The sequence below is a fragment of the Caloenas nicobarica genome, chromosome 17, assembly GCF_036013445.1.
Source record: "Caloenas nicobarica isolate bCalNic1 chromosome 17, bCalNic1.hap1, whole genome shotgun sequence".
NCBI classification, from domain to species: domain Eukaryota; kingdom Metazoa; phylum Chordata; class Aves; order Columbiformes; family Columbidae; genus Caloenas; species Caloenas nicobarica.
The window spans coordinates 5,576,192-5,594,613 of NC_088261.1; the positions used below are offsets into that span (position 1 = coordinate 5,576,192).

Sequence of the window (18,422 nt, forward strand, 5' to 3'; positions counted from 1 at the left end):
TGAACTGGTTTGTTCACCACAAAGATTGCATAGGAAAGCCAACAGTTACATGATAATGGTATAGCACAACACCAGAGAACACGACTGAAATATTCACAGTATACCACTTCAAGAAGCTATTCAAATCGCCACAGGCTCACTGAGGAGATTGTTCCAAAAATCATTTAAGTATTCAGGAAGCATTTTTATGCCTTCAAAGTGGCATTTGCACAATCAGCTTAATGATCTCCCCACAGACCAGGTATCACGTATTACTACCAGTCATGCAACAGAATCAGAAAGAGGAATGTCAAAGTACAGTACAAGCAAGCAAACCCCAAGCAAAATACTCAGCAAAGCTAGAAATAAAAATCAAGAAGCCTTGAGTACCAAGTCCATCTTTAGATTTTTAAGCCATCATGGCTGTCAAGCCCTGCAACTCTTTTTTTTATGATTTCTCCCCCCATTAGTTATACAGTAAAAAGGATGATAAAATAGAATGAGCAATTTTAATTCACCTCCACAGAGAAATAAGCAGTAAGTCACCTGGTAGAAAGTATCTGGGATGAAAGACAGTCAACTAGACCTGGTGACACCTGTCTTTATGTAGAGCAGTGTGACAAGGAGAATAATAGGACAAAGTTTGACAAAATTAGCATAAGAGAATGCAGATGTGTGAACAATGTTCCCTTACAGTTCACACTGTAGGAACTATAGGAATGTCGTTCACACATTTGCAATCTCTTGAAGCTTTTTTTTTTTTTAAATGTAAAGCTCTGTAAAATTGTAAATGCTTCACAGCCATAGACCACTGCTGAATCCAAAGATTCCACTGCAGACAACTATGTAATAATTCCGCTATTTCTAATACAATTACATTACAATGAATAATAATAAAAAAAAGATGTGCTCATGATTATGCATTGTCCTCATACAATCAATAGGTAAAAGATGAAACAAGCTGTACCCTTTCCTTTTACCAGTTAAACCCCCACCCCCAAAAAACGAGCTTTCTTCATAACCCTCCACTACACTAGACGGGCAGATTTCAGCACTCCATTATACAACAACATACTTCAAAGAATCAAACTCCTTAATAACACTATAAAGATACAGACCTACAAAAATTTGCATGACACGTTCAGAATAACACACGCAAATCGCTTCTCCCAGCAATACCACTAGCAGAACCACTTCCAGCTAAGAGACATATTAAGTCTCCTGCTATAAAACCATTGCTAAAATGCTTACGCACACCATGACTATTATACGCTGTGTTTGCACATAGAAATACTCTCTTTACGGGCCTCCCCTGCTCCACCGCGGGTATTTCCAGCGGGGCAGCCCCCGCGGCCAAGTTCCCCCGACACAACCCAGAGCCAGCGGGAGCGCTGGGAGCCCCGGGCAGCCCACCCGCCCGCACGGAAACTTTCGGATTTACCCGCCTCGGATCCCCCTCGCACCCCGAGCCGGCCCCGCCGCGCATCCTCGGCCGCTCCCGGCTGCGATGCCCGCAGAACCGAGCGCCCCGCAGAACCGAGCGCCCCGCAGAACCGAGCGCCCCGCAGAACCGAGCGCCCCGGCCCGGCTCCCTCCGCCCGCGGCGGCGCCTGAGGGGCGCAGGCACCGGACAGCCGCCTCAGGCCCCGGCCGCCCCCCAGCCCGGCCGACAAAGGCAACGGCTCTGGCAGCACCGCAGCCGGCCCAGCGCCGGGCGGGGCAGGGCGGAGCGCGACGGCCGCCGCCGGGGCTGTGCGAGCGGTGAGGGGGGAGAACGGCCGGGCCCGGGGCCCGCTCCGCCCGCCCCGCCTTTCGCCTCAGGTGCGCGGCGGGAAGCGGCTCCTCACCTGCGCTGCCACCGCCCCCGCGCCGCGGCGGCCGCTGCCAGGGCCGGGCTGGAGCCGCGCAGCAGCACCGCTGCCCGTTCTCCGCCGCGGCTCCCCGCGGGCAGCATCGCAGTGGGCGGCGACCGGGACCGGGACCGGGACCGCGACCGGGACCGGGACCGCGACCGGGACCGGGACCGCGACCGGGACCGGCTGCGCCGCCGCCACCTCCCCTCAGCCGCGCGGCTGCGGCTGCCATGGAAATCACAACCACGCCCTGATTGGTCGCGGGCCTCGATGTGTCGCGGGACGCGGTTGGGCAGGCGCTGGAAATTGACAGCTAAGGGGGCGGGGCCAGGCGGCGGGGCCGGGCCCGTTAACCCCTGCGGGCGCGGCGCGCCTGACGGGAAACATCTGGAGCGCACAGCTGGGGCGGGCGGGCGCGCATGGTGGGGGGGGGCTGCCACGTGAGCATCTGGATGAGCCCATGTGCGCCGACGTCTGGACAGCTGTGCCAGACAGATGTTAATGGCCGGGAACATCTGGATTAAATCGCAGCTCACTCCCGAAGAACCTGCCACGATTGCTCACAAAGGTAAAGGCTTGACCTGTAAGAATATTTTAACAAGAAAAGGCTTGAACTATAAGAACATTTTAACAAGAAAACTCTTTACCAAATGCCACCCACTGGCTTAAGTTTCAGAGGTCGGTCTTGCAGGTGAAACCATCCAAAACACACAGTCCCGTTGCCTGGGGAAAATGGGTTTTAAGTGCAGCACTGCAACTGTCTGATAAATTTTGAAAAGCTACATTTAAACATTTTAATAGGCATGAGGCACTGGCAGTGCAGGACAGTGGGTAGTGCCGCCTGGCTCAGAGCTCAGGTGGCCGCTGGTGTCACACCCCTGTTTTGCGGCAGTGGCAAAGCGCAAGCCATGTGTCCAACACGTGTGCAACTATGGAAACATCTGGAACAGCATCAGGCTGAGCACAAGCTCAAGCCTGAGCCGGCTGCCGGCACATCTCACAACTCCTCTGGCCCACAGCTGAGTGAAGCGACCAGGCAAGGACCGAGGATGATTTACACCAGCTTTTTTCCCTGGAGGTATAGCTACTACAAGCTCAATCCATGAGGAGGCTCACATCTATAGGTTAAGGCACCTCTGACCTCAGGCCATCCAACTGCTTCCTTCTCAGTGCTCTAACAGACAGCTTTTATCCCTAAAGAGCAGGGAAAAACCGCTGAATTTGACTTGTTAACGCAGTGATGCATAAAGACTGAATCAAACCAAAAAATGTATTTCTTCTGTACGTACAGGAGCTCTGGCCCAGCTGCCATCAATGTATGCAGACAAACACCCCATGGAAATGTCAGTGGTGCTGCAGGGTCATATTGAAAAGAACGATTCTATGGGATATTCCCCAAATCTGTGGTCCTTGTGAAATGAGAAAAAAAATAAGCTAAGGGGATTTAACATGATGCAAACCCAAAATTCAGGCTGGGAAAAGCCACCTCCGCACTGAGCAGTGATGCTCGACAGACAGCTCCTGCTCATCCCTGACCTTAGCTCTCTGCATCCCAACCCCTCCTGCGTCCGGGACGTCCCCTCTGCTGTCGCTGCTGCAGCACGGGGCTGGCAGGTAACGAGAGCCTCCTCTGATTCGGTGCCACCAGGCTCAGTGAGGACTCGGCTGGCCAGGGACACCGGGGCTGGGAACAGCACCAGCAGCAAGTCCTCGGTATAAAAAGGATGGGAACCACCTTGTGGGAGAACATCCCCTTTTAATCCCGAAAGCCCTAAAGTCAGGTCTGACTCACCGTCCTGTCTCCCGGAGAGACGGAACAAATCCCATGCGGCTGGGGAGATAAACCAGCCGGGCTTTGCCGTCATCCAGCCCCACGGGATGCAGAGCGGCGGTGCCCAAGCTGACAGCGATACCGTCAGGATGCAAGAATTAATAACAGCCCATTACCTCGTTTCTCGTAGCCCTTGAAAAGCACATGCCATAAAACTTCTACCAGCCTGTCAGGACTCGCTGCCCGGAGAGCCGATCAGGATGAACGCTTGTTCTGCCTCCCGCTTCTCCAAAGTGACGGAGAAGCATCGCTATTGAGTGGGGTGAACACAGTGCAGTAGGCAGCTCATGCACATTTTATTTGCTAAGAAAATTAAGCGAAGGCAGCCACGTGAGCAGATACATAATGTTCAGGGCAGCGGCAAGTATTTTCATGGTGGGAAAAGCTTTGCCCTGTAAGGACTGAGTTTTAAGCATACCTAATGCCTGTAAGGCTTTCAGATGTGCCCAGGGAGCTGCTGGGAGCGCAGAGAAACCAGCAGCTCCTTTCAGGTGGTAAAATTCCTTTCAAATTTCTTTCCTCTGACAGCTATTGACTGTCAATAAATAAAAACTAAATGTCATATGCTCCCGAATGCAGCTGGATTTGAACTAACGATTTAAAGATGAAACAGTCTGTATCCTGTTTCCAGTAAGTTTGCCTCAATCCATTAAACAGCACTTTTCAGATTGCTTTATTGGTTTTTCTTTTATGGCTTTAACTGTGACTCACACAGATTGTCCCTTTTAAAAGCTTCCAATCTGTGGCAATCAAACAGTGCCTCCAGGGGGGAAAAAATGCTGTTCTCCAAGGGAAAAGGGAAAAGCTGCTGTACAAAGCAGACGGAGCTACTGTACATAGCGGCTGCCCCATGCTGGGCCCTTCTTTAATCAGCACTTGTCTGGGAGCTGCGGATCAAATAACCCATCAAATATTGCATCACTCAAAGTCTCGGTACAGACAGAGCTTAACTCTCAGCCGTGAAGTTGCTGTTGCTGGTGGATAAACACTACAAGAAGTGAGAGCACTTAATTGCTCAGCATTTCACAGTTGTATTTTCTGTAACTCTGGCTGGCCAGAATTTGCTCCATTTTCTACCTTAAAGCTGGGAAATAATTCCTCCTCGCCGGGGGCTCAGCCGCATGCACTTAGAAGCCTACGTTAATTTTTTTTACCTGTTATTTCCAAATGTGAGCCATAACATAAACCAGACTTTTCCTCCAAACCACTGCTATGGCAGAGACCAAGCTGGACTTCATTGCCTGGAGGGACCAAGACCCCCTCATGCGTTGGGTCGGGGATACATCAGCGGTCCAGTACATGCTGGAGGAACCAGGAGCCTCCTGCACAGCCGCAGGTGACACGGATGGTCACAGATCCAGCAGCAGTGACAGGTTGTGCTGATTTACCTTGTACCGAGCAGCATCTTTCCTACCACATCACACAAGTTGCTGGGCCAGCGCACGAGCGAGCAAAGTCCCCAGCACGCCGCCCTGACCTCTGTGAGCTGCAGGTCTGGTACATTCGGGGACAAAAATGGGTCTTTATTTTTTTTTTCCCCTCCCTGGGCTTCCAATACAATGCTTTCCTGACACCAACTCCACTCCAAATACAATTCAAGTGTGGTCTTCAAAAGCAACAGAAAGCTTGCTAGTCCAGATATCCTGGCCCTCATCCAGGAGTATTGTACCTTAATTCCACCTTCCCAATCCTAAGAATGTAAAGAATTTCCCTCTGGCTCTGCCCAGCTCATTCCCCAGCCCAGAGCAAGGAGAGCTGTGCTTGCTGGCTTAGGCATGTTCTTGCCAGAACTGTTAAATATTATTCTTTTTCCTCGAATGCCTCAGCAGCGATTGCACAACCTGCCTTCTCGCTGGCTGTCTCGCACAGGGAGGATCTCTCCTGCGCTGAGAGGCAGATGGAGGAGGGTTGTTGCTTGTGGCTTTGATCCCAACTCAGCTTTTCTGCCTCAAAAAAATCTTCCCATTACCTCTCCTAAAGGAAGGAACTGAGAGAACAGAGGAATTTGGAGGGTACTGATATGATAAAGCACAAAGCAACTGGGTTGGATTTCAGCATCTGGGAAATTCATTTGGCCTTTGGGTAGAAGTAATTCTGAAATCCCAAGCCCCAGTTGTGCCTGGGCCATCTCATCTCGCAGCCGGAGCACCGAGCAGCCCCGCTTAAGGCTTAAGTGCTTAGTTGGCTTTGTGTCAAAGACAAGCTTAAGTCAATCCTGTTATCTCTGCCTTTATGAATACCAACAAACTGCCCTCTGACCAGGGGAAAAAGGATGGACTTAACGCCTTGTGACAAAGCGACCTGCCGGCAGTCAAACCAACACAGACCTCAAGCCCTGGGGCAGTGTCCATCTCTGCATCCCTGGCCTCTGAGATGCCCTAATTTATCTTGGGCTGAGGGTTATTCCAGAGCCCAGATGCAGAGGGAGGGGATGGGAATAACCCACTCGTGGATGCACATAACAGCAGGATAGGGAGCGAGGGGGACAGCTGGCACACAGCACCACCAATGGATCCCAGCGGTGTCTGTAAGTGCAGACTAATCCAAAAAAACAACCCAGCCTGGATGTTCAGGGAAGACTTACAGTCCCCAGAGGAGAACATCCAAGGACCGTATTCATGAGCCTCCGAGTTTAGGGAAAACAGGCCCCACAGGACATTAAGCTGATGACATTCCCCTGCGTCCCCTCACAGCAGGAGAATAAGATGTTTCTGCTGAATAGATATTTCTGCACCCAGAATCGCGCCCTGCACTTACCGCCGTCTGTCTTACGAGCAGAGCAAACCTGTCAGCTGCAAACCCAGCGAGGACGCTGTTTAACTTGGAAGGATGCTAATGTCTCTCTCCACGTCTCCCAGAGGCACGCTCATTTTTATTGCTTTTCTCTGCTACTGATATTATTTTGCTGGCCCGGCTGCCTCGTGTATCGACCGTGTCAGCGATGAAAAGTCTGCCCTTGGCAGTGCAAAATTTACCCCGGGGGATGCCGGAGCACATATGGCGCAGGCACCGATGGGCTGGGGCACCCCCGGCATTGTCAATAGCCACATAATTTGTATTTCATAGCCAAAGCCAGCAAAACCAAACCATGGGAATCACTGCGGGACCAGAAAGATGCCATTGGCAGTGTTTGCCAGCAAAAATCCTCAGCTGCCAGCCCAGGGATCCACCTAACCTGCACGCACAGCGTCAACCTTGTGCATAACCCAAAAGCACCGCTCCTCTACCCCCAGCTTTGCCCCAGGTTAACAGGTGAGGATCCCCCAGGTCTCACATGGCACAGGCTCATGGCATCATAGAACACCAGGTGGGAAGGGACCGCAAGGATCATCTGGTCCAGCCTTTCTTGGCAAAAGCCCGGTCTAGACAAGCTGGCCCAGCATCCCATCCAGCTGAATCTTCCACGTGTCCAACGTTGGGGAATCCACCGCTTCCCTGGGGAGATTATTCCAACAGCTGATTGTTCTCATAGTGAAAAGTTTTCCTCTTGTGTCCAAATTGGGGGTAATCCCCATATCCTCCCTTTTAGCACAGCCTGGTCACTCCTCTCTAACGGGAGAGAAAAATTCTCCCGTGTGTGGAGAGGTGGCTGCAAGCTGAGCTGCTGTGGGTTTGTTTGGGGTTTTTTTCTTCACCCTTATTCCAGTTCCTTCACCCTTATTCCAGTTCCTCCACCTGCTTAAGATATAAATATTTGGTTATTGCTTAGAGAAGGATGTGCTAATGCATTTAATTGGGAAGGATCTTTAGGAAGTAGATGCCATCCTTTAAATACCAGAATCTCTAGTCAATCTTCTCAACAATCCCGCAAATCTCCAGGCCCTGAAGTTCTTGTTTGGCTTCTAATAAAGCGGGCCCTGGAAAGCAGTGCTTTGTGATAAACAGCTCCATGTTCCCCCGTCTCTGTCTGATCTCGTGTCTGCTGCTTTATAAATGTGACAGCCGAGAACTGATCTTTCCACGTGCCTGGAGAAATAATTACAGGCTAGGAATATCTCCGCGCAGTCCTCGTCCCTGTTCTCACAGGCAAGGCATTTTAGGCATCATATGTATTTATTTCACCAGGAGATTTTTTCCGCAGCTGTAGGAGCCTCCGGAGGTGCAGAGTCCTTGGGTTTTTCCAGCCGGTAGGCAGTCCTAGCCATCCAAGAAATACAGAAATAGCTGTTTTTCCAGTCAGAAAGCAGGAGTGAATACTCTCTCCCCTTTTACATTTATAGGCATCTTCCCGTGTCCTTGGCTTGCAGACAGCTGCCTATGTGGCACAACAGACGTGCACAGGCAGAGCGCTCATCTCCAGCACGGGAACATCCGAGAACGAACCATTGCCTAATTCCTTCTTCTCCTTTAGGTTTCCCTAAAAAAAATAAAATAACCCCCCGCTCCGATGTCACAGAGACTGGCTAAGCTGGGTCTGATTTTCACAAACCAGCAAGGAGTGATGCTCAGAGGCCCCTGTATCCGCACAGCCCGGCCTCGGCACGGTTCTCCATCACATTCGCAGGCATCTGCCTGGGAAAGCGCGGCTGGCGGCACAGCAACGCAAACCCGAGAGGGAGAAGTCTTGTGGGACTTGTCCCGTGAAGTTTAAATGCTGCAAAGTGCCCAGTGGTTTGCAGGATTAAGTCCGCTCATGTGGCGGCCGCTTAGTGAGCTAAATATCCATTAGCTTATTTATAAAGCCGGGGATACAAGAAATGATCTCATCTGTGCCTGGAAAACAGCACAGGGAGGTGAAAGAGCAATTCACAAACCCCAGCATTTAAAAACATAACAAAAAACCCCTCAGGCCAAGGACACAGAGCTCTGCCTGCATCAGATCAAAGGATTTCAAACCACCCAGTTGTGACGGTGACAACGAGACACCGGTGACACCGTCGGTGGGATGAGTGACTCCGGAGCAGGACGGCCAGCACGGCCGGTCCTGCAGAACCCGGCTCTTGCGATCGCAGCAGTTTTGAAAGCAAAAATATCCCCATTGTCTAAACACGTTGGCATCTCTCTCACGCACAAGGCGCGGGCGTTTCGAAAGCGGTGACTGTACAATGGCGCGAGCGGGTCCCTGTGTCAGCTGCCAGCTTGCACGCAGCTGCAGAAGCGTAAACACTTCTAAAATTACACAAAGCTCTGAAGGAACACCGTTAACGCTGCTAATTAAATCATACACAGTGCAGCCCTTTTCTTTGAGTTGCTTGCAAGTGGTGTCAAAATTCACGCTATTAAAGGCGAGACAAGACAGAATTTAAATCCCATCCCCGCCATGGTTTTTTGTTCCAGACTTGCAGGATTTTCATCACCCTCTGCCTCCTTTACGGTTGAGCTTGATTTGTCAGCTAAAAGGAACGGAATTTAAACCTTAATTCTCCCTCCACAGGGGCTGCCATGTGGCCCCACCGCTTTCTGCTCATCACGGGCAACCGTTGGTTCAGCCACTGGAGTTTGGCACCTTTCCTAGGGGGAGACGAGGAGGGCAAATAATAAATAATAATAAATAATAAACAAAATCCCATTGCTTTTGGGGACAGGCTCATTTGCTGGATCCAGCACCCTAGCTTGGCAGTGTTTTTTCCCCACTTTGCAGCAGCTGAACAGCTCAGCCTGGAGTGTTGCCTGAAAACCCTTGGTTTAGACCCATTTATTTATTCCCAAGGTCGTATCTTCAGGTCTTGAGCGAGGTGTGTCGTGAAATGGGTGAAGCCCAAGCCCCTGGGCCAAAGTCTGGAAGAGCAGTAAATAGAGGAAGGAGGAGCGGGACCTTCAGGAGCTCCCTCTTATTGTTTGGTTTCCATCAATCATTTATTTTTACGGTGGCCTTTTGAAACAGAACGCGGCCTCTAATGCTTTCTCTGAGCTCGTGGAGACGCTGCTGGGTTTGCTACAGGGAGGGGAATGGCCCTAATTGAAAATAGAGGAGGTACCTTCGTTAGAGAGGCGATGGGAGCGGTGGGACCCAACGGAGAACCTGAGGGTGTGAAGACATTTGAAACCTGCGCCCAACAAAAAATGGCCTGTATGAAACTATAAATTAATTGTAGACAAGCGACGAAATCCAGACCTCCTTGCTCCCTGTCCTCTGCTCTAACCACCGGATAACATCCCCCTCAACCATAAAACAGATGTTAAATTAAAAAAGCAGCACGGAGAATAATAAAGCACAGCAAAGAAATCATCTACCAAGCTTCTGCGACTTTATGCGAAAAACCTGGGGCACAATAAGAAACAGTCTCTTTTTTTTTTTTTTCTTAAGAAAACCAAAATTGCACCAGCAGAGGCAAACAATAAACCCATCTTCCTGCAATAGCACTTTTAAATCAATAAAAGAGAGCAGCCATCAATACGCCAGTTTTCCGGACTGCAATGGGGAGAGAGGGAACAGAAACAGCAAAATCAGGACTCGCTTGGCCCATCCTGCATCCAGCACCCCCCGCACGGCTTCTCCGTCGCTTCCTAATACACACACACATCAAGACATCATTAAGAGCAAATGCTAAACGCCTCCACCTATTGCCATAGGAACCTGCTGAATTCTGTAGGTGTCATCCCTAACATTAACTTCTACATGTTCTGCTACACTCGGTCTTATAGGAATATTCTATTTCTTGTTTTCCCGAGGAAAAATGAGACTTCCTCTGCCAGAAACAGAGCAGAAGGGGCAGAACTCCCAGCCAACGTGCTGCTGACGCTCGTAAAACGAAATAAGAAACTTTCTTCACTCATGTGGCCGGCGAGAAACTTTTACCCTTAGATCAGGGCTTTCGATTCCAAATACTTTGGGTTCCTTTGGAGAGAAATCCCAGCCTGGCTCTGCAGACAGCCTCTGCCTAACCCAAGATGGGTGGAAAACAGTTGGTTTTGTTTGGTTTAATTTTTTTGGTGGGTATATCCGCAGCTCATTGCACAGACTTGATGAGAGCCAGCAAAGATGACGGTAGCAAACCATCGGGGACACAGGTCTGCAACGTAACCCCTCAAATCAGCCGTGAGACGTTAATCCTAAAATGCATTTATATCTCTCTATATAGATATGACGCACATACATGCACTGGGACAGGCTCCCTGAGGAAGTGGTCACAGCACCAAACCTGTCAGAGTTCAAGGAGCGTCTGGACGATGCTCGCAGTCATATGGTTTAGTTTTAGGTAGTCCTGCGAGGCGCAGGGAGTTGGACTCGATGGTCCTCATGGATCCCTTCCAACTTGAGATATTCTATGATTCTACATACATATATATGAGAATTTCTGCCCCAGTCGGTGTTTTCGGTGGGGCGGCCTTGGCTGGCTGCTGGGCGCCCACCCAGCCGCTCTCTCACTCCCCTTAACAGGACAGGGGAAACGATAAGCTGAAAAAAAAAGAGCTTGTGGGTCAAGATAAAGACAGGAGACACCCCACGGCCACCAAACCACCGCTCTGACGGCTGCAGGAGCACCCAGCCATGGTTCGAATTTCCAAAATCATCCAGCAAGTGCTTTTCACCGGCATCAATGCAACGGGACACAAGCAAAAAAGCTCCGCTGTTCCTCCTCCAGTGACTAAGAAAATGTGACTATGCGATCAACCCTCATGAATGCGTTTGGGGAAGGCTGCCAGTGCCTGCGTTTGATTTTTTGCCTAAACTCCAGCCAGCGTAACGTAACATCAGCTTGAAAGCCATAAAACATGAGACAAACAATGTAAACCAATGCGACCAGCAAAATTTAACAGGAACCAGGCTGTGCTCTTTATTTTCTAGATGGGAGAGCAGCTGGCCGGCGCAGCCACGATTACCTCTGCAAGTCCTCGCACCCATCTGCTTCTTTGCAAGCAGGTCGAAGGGAGCTGAAAGCTGATTTCATGTAATGTGGGGTTTGGTATAAATCAACTGCATATGACTTAAAGTTGGACAAAAGACAGAAAAGTCACAGAGAGAGATTAAATACTATTAGACTAAAAGACTGGAGAAAAACCAAGTAGCAGGATGAAACTGATGTCTGGAGATGCTGGGATTTATTGCTTATCTGAGGACTGGCAGGAAGGGGAGCGGCGCGCACTGCCACAGGAGTAAATGTCTGTGCCATGGAGCTACCAATAACTGCACTTAGCACCTCTTTGGGGTATTTTAAGGCAGGGAACAAGGCTGGCAGAGTGCTCAGTGTCACTTCTCTCTGCAGCAGATCTATTCTCACCCCGGCCATGGTCAGGGCTGTGCTGGAGGGTCTCAGCTGTGCTCATCGGTCCCAAAAGGACACCAGGGATAAAGCCGGAACGTGCTGCTGGGAAGGCTGGGAGCCAAGCAAAGCGCCCAGCTGATATCATCCCTTTCACAGGCTGATCAAAGTCCACTAAAATCCATTTCCATTCATTTCCTCCCCTTACAGAGCTGCTGCAAAACCCCGGCGGCGGCGCCCACTCGGTGCTGCATGTCCCAGCAGGATTACACCGTGATAACGTCACTAACACCTTCGCATCGCCGAAACCGCCACCCCAAACGGGCTTTCACCAAAACCAGCCAGTGCCCCGGGTCCCACCCACCTCGTGGAAGAGCATCCCGCTCACCCCCAGCCCAAGCGACGCAGCCCCTGACTCACGGCGCCGCTGAATTTCACCTCTCGAGACTTAAACGGGTGATTCTGGTCCCCATGGGCAGCGCCGAGCGGCTCCGGGCAGACCCCGTCCTTCCCACCGCGGCCACCGACCGCCGAACGGATCACCAGGATTTGGAGAAGGGATCACCAGGATTTGGAGAAGGGATCACCAGGATTTGGAGAAGGGATCAGCCCAGAGCTGGAGCCTGATTTCGGGCAGATCGGGAGGATCTCCGCACGTCGAGAGGCGGCTCAGGACACGCATTGGGTCCTCGGTGATCTCTTCCCACCAGCTGCTATTTCTTCCCCACCCGTTTTTATAGGAGCCTGATGGCTCCCATTGGCTCGAGCCACGCTTATTCTAGTGACTACTATGACCCATTTAAATTGCGTTAAATTATTTCTCAGTTCATTGTCCTGCAGAGATTAGTTACATATAAGCATATTTTAATGATTAACTATTGGGCTCTGCTGAGGCCCCAGCAAAAAAATGCAGAATCCGCAGCCTCCCGCCGTCCCTCCCTGCCCTCCCGCCAGCTCCCCACTTCATCACCACTCTCACAATATTGATGATTTGCTTCAGAGCCGCCGCTCCTGGCCCGATACAACCAGCTCAGCTGGCACCGCAGGGACGGCTCCAGCTCCCGGAGCTGCAGGAGAGCGGAGAAAAGGGCTGGGAAAAGCTCAAAGCCCAAAGAGGAAGGAGCAACTTGTGGAAGTTACATCACGAACGGCAGTGTTTGTAGGGTCAGACACAGGTTTCGGAGTGAATCACAGGCTTTTTCGGTGCGCTGTGCACTAGAGATGAGCTGGAGCCCGTGGTTGGACCTCGGTCTCTGTTGCCGTGATGGAGCCCAACAAGATGCTGGTGGAGCGAGCTGGGCCAGCCAGGGTCAGTGCAGAACCACGGATGCCACCTGCGGTCCCTGCCCTGGGCAGTTCTCCCTACACACACTGAGAGCCAGGGCAATTCAGGGCGGGATTCACCTTTTGAGCCACTCCCAGCACCCGTGCACAAGGAAAACACATCAGAAAGCAGCAACTGCGCATCCTTACGTGCACAGAGCCCCGTCCGAGCACCCCCTGCTCCTGCGCCCGCATCCGCAGGGCAAAGCACATCACTCTGTGCAACAAGGCTCAATGGGATAAATTGTATTTCGCCGGAATAATATTGGACGCTTGTACGCTGCTCATCACTGTGCAGGGACGAGTTACACACCGACACCGAAACCGCTGCAGGGTTGGGGGGAATGTCCCTGTCACCGGCTTGTGCTGGACCCCGGGAGCTCTGCGTATCAGCACGACCCGCGGCTGGCTCGATGAATTAACCACAACTTTTGCTGTAAAGTCATCACAAGCCCTGCCAAATGCCGCATCGGTTTCCTCCCAGAAAAGGCAAATTCAAGCCTTCATCTTTCCACGCAGTATTAAAACAGGAGAGCGATTGTGAACCAAGCCCGTGGCCACCCCAGCAGCCGGGTGGAAGCCCCTGCGGCCGCTCCCCACCAGCTTTCTGGAGCAAGAGGAGCATTTTGGGGCCGTTTCCACCCCAAATGGTGCTTAAGCCACCTTCTCTGGTTTCTCGGGGTCCCAGTGACGCACGGACAGGGGGTCCCGTCCCCCTCAGCACAGCCCCATGGGGCCGGGAAAGAGGCAACTTTCTGCCGAACCCACGCCTGGGGCAGGACGTTGCACAGGAAAAGGGAAAATGTTTAAATTGGCCCGAAGCGGCCGGTTTCCACCCCCAGCCGCTCACGGGGGCTGCGGCGTGGGCAGCTGGCGGCGACAGCATTTGGGGAGCTTTATGGGCTTTGAAGGAGCAAACCTGCTGGGAAGGGGCGGTTGGATCCCACTGGGTTTCCGTGGGTGGTTTTTGCGCTTCCTTTTCCCCCCGGCTGCTGAACCCCGAGGAAACCTCTAGCCCTGCCTGGCCGCGGCGTTTTCTAAGGAAATCCCTGGATAATACAAAGGGGAAAAGAAAACACTTTGTGGATGAATTTGAAGAGTGTATATATATATATAAAAGTAACCATTTCTTAACGTGATACAGCAGCAGCTTGAAGTTTTCTGCTGCAGCCGGTGAGGCCGGGAAGGGGCTGGTTCAGAGCTGGCCTGGGATGGGGAAACAGGCTCAGCCAAGCGCTGGGGATGGTGAGCTCTGCTGTGGCAGCTTCTCCCGTGGGACAAGGGACACTGAGTGTCTGATGCACTGGGATGGGGACAGAGATGCCACTTGCAGGGGCATCAAGGTGCTTATCCTGCACGTTTCCCCCAAAACCCACCTGTTTTGTGTGCACCCACAACATTTCAGAGCTCACCGTGCATCGCTGTTCTGTGACAGCCAGATAACTGAACACTTCTAATTAACAAAAAATCAGCAATTTGAAGCAGGCACCGAGAGCTCAGCCCAACGCAAGGGCAGATGCTTGAACCAGAGCTGCTGATAAAACACCTCAAGTTCATCCCAGCTGATTTCTTCCCTCCTTGATGGGCAGCATAAGGAGCAAAAACCCCAAAGGTCCTTTTAAGACTCAGCAAAAGTATCTCCAGTCCAACAGACTGCTTTTTTAAAAGCCTTTAGCATGTCTCCAGGGGTGAACTTTATATACGTATATATTTATATATAATGAAAGTGTTGGAGAGCTAAGAGAGCACACCTCCCCCTGCCCTCCCCTGAGCTGGATAATTTCAACAACTCAGACTCTCTATTTTTGGACGGCTTTTTCCTCGATGGCATCTGGTCTGTAACAAAAGGGATTTGCTCCCCTGAACTGACATCCCGCGACGCAGGAGCCCCAGGGACCCACAGACGAGGCCGGGGAGCCGGGCTGGCTCTGCGCCCTGGGACGGCCCCGAGTCTGGTGCGGAGGAGCGAAGGGCGAGGGGGTTGGGGTGGAGGGGGTGGTTTATCCCGGAGTTGTCCCCAGGGTGGCACAGGGGGTGCGGACAGGCAGAGCTCTCCCTGCAGACGGGCTCAGCTCTGGTTTAATCTCAGGTTTAACGTGCCCTCCTCCATCCCTGATGCTCTGCGGACCCCACGCCCCATCCCCAGGGGAACAGGTTGGGTTAATCGAGGCGTTGCCGCTGAGGGGATGGGCTGACACTCTCCAGCACCCCGACCCCGTCATGGAAACCTCTGCGCTAGCAAAGCTCTGGGTAAAGCAAATATTTACCTTTAATTTCAGGTGAGTGCTGCAGGGGTCAGAGACTGAGGCTGGGACAGAGCCCAGCGAGAAGCTGCTCCTCCGGCGGCTCCTGCACCGTGAGCACGGCAGGAGCTGCACCCAACATGTGCTTTATTTCTGTAGCTTTTAAGAGGAAAAAACCAGCCAGTGCATAAAGAGCAAACCCGGCTGGAGGAATCGCCCTGCTGCAGAAACATAAAGGCACCAGGTCCCCAACGCGCTGCAGCAGCCCAGCGCTGACCGGAGTGATGGAGAAGGCGCCCGGTTACTCGTTTCCCACTGGGACTGATGGTTTGAGCTCATCCCCGTCCCCTCCGCGCTGGCATCCCAGGTGAAAGCCCCGCTCCACAGCCCCGCTGCTGCCCCGGCTCCCGCCAGACCTCCCCGTCCTGCAGCCACGTCTGGCTGGGAAGCGATGGGGCATCCGTGACCACGCTGTCCTGCTGGCCCTAGAGACATCAGCGGTGGGGATTTTTTGGGGTGAGAGATGGAGGACTTCGCGAAACAGCTGGGTTTGGTGGTTTTTTCTTTTTTTCTCTCGCTTTTTTTTTTTTTTTTTTTTTTTAACTGAACAATGGAGTTTCTGCCCGGCCCCATAAAAGCAAAGCGCCGGGCGGCTCCTGCCAGCTTTCCTCCCGCAGCTCGGCAGGGCACCGAGCGGGAGCCCGGCGGGGCCGAGCACTAATTGCACACAGTGGATCGGGCGGTGGAGCCGCCCGGTAGAAAGAGAACAAGGGGTGGGATGCGCAAACACGGGCTTAAAACCACAGCGGCACAGAGAGCCTGTGTGCTCAGCACCAAAGCCCGTCCAGGGCGACCGAAGACACCGGAGCCGCCGCCACCGCCAGCCAGGCACTGCCACACCAGCAGCTGCCAGCATCAGCTGGGAACAGCCCGGTCCCCATTCAGGGGAAATGCTAAAATAAACCACAATATTCAACAGCTCCGCAGAGCCGTGCTGCAGCTGGACCTGGGGGGCTGCATAAATATGCACCATCGGCACCGTTTTGCAGGTGGCCATGAGAAAAAGCCCCAACGGCCAAGTCTGGTTGTAGGAAAAAAGCAGCACAAATGGGGATGGCAGTGCCAAGCATCTCCGGTGCTCCCGCGAAGCATGTTTATAAACACTAAAGTTAAGACAATAAAGAACCTTAATGCAGAGGGAAAATAATTTAAGCAACATATGCAGGGAGACTCTCGCTCGTGGCAAAGTTCTCGGGGCTTAACAACTGTTTCCCAAGCGCTCGCTGCATTTTAGTTGTGCTTTGGCCAGAGCTCTGATTTTTTCAGCGCAAGCATTTCTTTTTGCTCAATAAAAACTTTGGAGCAGGGTTTCTTTCTGTGGGAACAGAAAATATTTTCTCTGTCAACATCTCCGGCAGCTCCAACTTAAAACAACGCTGCCATAGACTCCCTCGGGGACACCGGCTGGGTCCCAAACTGCACCTCCGCGGCAGCCCCTCAGAAAGGGGGTTTCGTGACCCTCCTCTCTCTGGGAAGGACACAAACCCATCACTCGTGGTTTTAAAGGCTGTTTGGGGCTTCTTTAGAGAAGTTCCTGGGCTCCTGTGGGGGTTGGTTGCAGCCAAGCTGCTGTTGAAATATTTTAAAGAGCTTTAACATTCCAAGCTGTGCTCTAGTTAAACTTCTCTATTTCTTCGAAGGTATGACGGTTTCAAAAATGTGTCTGGTTCAATTATTCTTCGCGTGTCAGGGGTCTGCTGGGACTGCAGCAGCCACAGACATCGACCTCTGACACTGTATCATGATGTGGCTGGTTCATTATTTTAGGGCTCGATTCTCAGCTGGTGTAAATCAGCCTGGTTTGGGTGACCTCAAAAGCAACAGCTTGTCTATGGCCCATAGGGATTTTAGTAAGTTCTGTACGGAACTGTTTATGACAGGACCTCCTTAAAAACATTTGTATAAACACTTTTAAACTTCGAGGCATGCCGTAGATGTTATTTAACCCTTCCAGCACACCCACACCTTAGGCTTGAAAGCCATTTCCATGTAGTACCTTGAAGCTGTTTGAAGGCAAGACATGATTCAGAAGAAAACCTGCCTAAAAGAAAACCCACTTCAAAAGAAACCCAAAACCTCCACACTTTCAGAGCTTTCGGTTTGCTTTTTCTAATTAAGACCACACATCTTTATCTAGTAAACACACCACGCAAAGGAAATGCATTTTGCTCCCTGTAAGAAAAGGAGAGCTCGTCAAATTCTGCAGTTTGTGGGCAGCAGCATCACCCAGCCCTGCTGCGGCGTCACCCCCACCAAAGCTGCTCCGCTCATCCCGAGGGATTTCCGGGATCTTCCACGAAATTCCCTGCAGAAATCTCTGTTCCCAGTGCATCCGTTCCCCTTTCCCAGCAGCGGAGCACAGCCAGGTAGGAGCAGCAGCTGCTTCTCCTCCCGTTAAACAAAGCTGCCTGCTAACAAAACTGCCCCGGCGAGGACTGCCAAGCGGTCCGAAGGAAAGCTCGCCTTCTTGGGCTTGAATTGACGAAAGGAGAAACGCCAGGTATTTTAAAGTATCCAAAGAGCAGAGGAATCCTGGCGGCTCGTTCCCCCTTTCTCCCAGAGCCCAAGAGCTGCCGTAAGCAGCGCCATCAACCCACCAAGACCCAAACGCGCGATACGGAATAAAAGTGAGGAACGCATAAGAAATGAGAAAGCTAAAACTAATATGCACTTCTTAAATATTCAAAAAGTGTCAAGTATGCTGCCTTTTTTGTCTCAAAATTACCGATCTGGCTTTTCAGCGCCCAACACACACGTACCGTTCATATCCAAAGGCCGCTCTCCTGGTGCCGTCTTGTCTCCTCCATGAGAACAAGCAGAATACACCGTGTTGAGTAACAGATTGGTTACAAAAACAAAAAACGCAGCCTTGGGAGACCGGCAGATCTTTTATGTGATATATACGACACCGGGAAAATGGTATCACACCAGGAAGACAACGTTTGCTTTCCATAAACCATTTTTAGTTTCCAAAGAGCAGACCCGAGAG

General features: G+C 51.7%; 1 protein-coding gene across 6 annotated transcripts in view; it reads right to left on the reverse strand.

Moving 5' to 3' along the window:
- TPST1 (tyrosylprotein sulfotransferase 1) overlaps positions 1-12,855 on the reverse strand; it is a 35,614-nt gene extending 22,759 nt beyond the window's left edge. For 4 of the 6 annotated variants that reach the window (XR_010607138.1, XR_010607135.1, XM_065647057.1 and 1 more), the window contains exon 1: positions 1,827-2,004. The gene's annotated coding sequence lies outside the window, so the exon portion shown is untranslated. Of the gene's footprint in view, positions 1-1,826; positions 2,005-6,937; positions 7,000-12,786 lie in introns of those variants that run through there. The other 2 variants (XR_010607136.1, XR_010607137.1) reach the window with 2 other exon arrangements.
- Positions 12,856-18,422: the final 5,567 nt, after the last annotated feature.